This window comes from Alligator sinensis, unplaced genomic scaffold, assembly GCF_000455745.1.
Source record: "Alligator sinensis unplaced genomic scaffold, ASM45574v1 scaffold1356_1, whole genome shotgun sequence".
Lineage (NCBI taxonomy): Eukaryota > Metazoa > Chordata > Crocodylia > Alligatoridae > Alligator > Alligator sinensis.
Window position 1 is genome coordinate 31,094 of NW_005843466.1, and position 2,237 is coordinate 33,330.

At 44.7% G+C, this 2,237-nt stretch overlaps 1 protein-coding gene across 1 annotated transcript in view; it reads right to left on the reverse strand.

The window, feature by feature from the left end:
* LOC102376764 (transmembrane protein 181-like) overlaps positions 1–191 on the reverse strand; it is a 29,527-nt gene extending 29,336 nt beyond the window's left edge. The window contains exon 1 of the mRNA XM_006038791.3: positions 174–191. The gene's annotated coding sequence lies outside the window, so the exon portion shown is untranslated. The remainder of the gene's footprint in view (positions 1–173) is intronic.
* Between the last annotated feature and the right edge of the window lie 2,046 nt (positions 192–2,237).

Below are 2,237 nucleotides of genomic sequence, written 5' to 3' on the forward strand. Positions count from 1 at the left end.
GCCCCCAGCCACGTGACTCGCGCCCGGAAGCGCCAACAGCCACGCCTAGAACGCAGAGGGTATGGGGGGGGAAGAGAGTGGCGCTACGGGGTGCCGCGAGGAACATGGAGAGGTAGCGGGGATGCTGGAAGGCGGGGCGCGCGTGGTGGGCGCCGCCCCCGCCCCCAGCTCACGTGCTGCTGTGTCCTGGCACTTCACCACCGACTGGCTGACTGGGGGCGGCCCCGCCCCTGGGGGAAGCGCCGCGGTGGCACTGGGAAGCGCGCGCGCCTACGGGGGGCGGGGGCAGGCTTGAGCCCAGCGCTCCCTCGCGGGTGTGTGCCGCTCCCACGGCTTCGCCGGGTGTGCACGCGTGTGTGTGTTGTTCCCTCACAGCCTCGCGCGCGTGTTTATGCATCAACATGCACAGAGAAACATGAATTCGTTTACTTGTATGCAATAACGTGGACACACACACCATGTATATACACAGATACATATGCATGTCTGTGTATACTCATATTCACAGACACACACCATGTATGTATGCACAGATACATGTGTATGTGTGTGTGTATACACATTCACAGACACACACACTGTGTATATATACACATATGTATATACACACACTGCACATGTATTTACATATACACACATATTTATATATGTGTGTATATATTATACAACCATATTTACACATAAACACACATATACTGGTATATTTACACAGATGCACATATATCACACATATTTACTTTTCATTCCATCCAGGAAGAGCACACACCAACGGCTGAAACTTCCTTAGCCTGACAAAGGGTTTTTGAACCCTAAAGCTTGCTTAATAACTTTTCTCCAACTATTTGGGTTGGTCTAATAAAAGAGATCAAATTCACCCAAGGAACCTTGTCTGCATATATCACACATGCATACACACACACTATGCATGTGATGTGTGTCTATGCATGTGTGTAAATCACATCACCTCATAAGAGTGTCCCAATCACCAGGCCAACCTATGGAAGAACCATTCCAACTGTCCTGCTGAGACACGTTCAACAGTGCAGCAAAATAACATGTATATACGCATATGTGCAGAAGAGGCACAGAAGTGTAAGAAAAGAATATCAGAGGTCAGGACCTGTGACAGTATCAAACAAATCAGATGGCGCCGCCCTTGCGACACTGCTCACACCATGCTTTGGACAGACGGAGCATTTGATGCGCTTCAAACACTCAAAAAATGGCAGAAGTGTTCCAAAAATAACTTTCTCGGAAACAACTACTATTTAGAAGAGCTTCAAAATGAAGTGTTTGCCATTACATTTGCACGGGTTCTGGAGTGTGTCAAGGGAGGCCTTTGTCTTCTAGTATCTCAGTGCTCCTGTGGAAGAAGAAAACCCCAGGCCTTAATTTCTACTGACTTCTTGAGTTAGTGCACTGTTTGCTAATGATTGCTTTTTCTCTGCCTATTTTGCAATCTGCTCTTTTTCCTGCCCTTTTTCCCTTGTTGAGCTGAGTAGACCTATGGGGTCAATAGGTCAAACCACAGTCTATGCCCTCTTGCAACTTTCTAGTCTGAACCAGTTTTTCTTTGACTTGTTATATCTTGTGTCATGTGACCTGAATTGAAGGCTTGCTTCAATTGTCTGTTGGGGGGGGCATGCGGGACTAATAAGAGGAAGTTCTGTCTGTCCGGTGCTCTCCCCAGTAGCTACTTGTAAATAAAGGTCTCTGACAACTTCGTGACCAAACAACAGAGTGAAGCCTGTTTCTTCCACACTCCTCATCCACCACTGCCAACCAGGGGAAGGGGGAGAGCAGTGCGGCAGACTATCCATGAGTACTCTCCTAGGAATTAGGCAAGGAGGAACTTAGATGACGTCCAACTAGGCATTTTAGAAAATTTTCCCCAGGAAGACCTGAAATAATTGGTTTAATTTACTAACTGCAGTTCATAGTGTTTAATGAGTTTTAGTTGCAAGTGTGCACCATGTTTTGATTTTTTAAAATATCTGTATCCAAAACATTAGTTTTATTTAATAAATTTGAGATGCTGGTTTTGTGTGTTTAATTAAATTCAAATTGCCATCTTAATGCAGCTTAATACAAATATGAACAAAAAGTTATTTAGTGAATAAAAAACATAGATTTCTCCAGTTTATGTTTATGTGCCCAGGAAATGCATATTACAAATCTACTGTAAAAACTGCATTTAGTTGTAAGTCAACATGTTTTAATTGTTATATCAATCTATG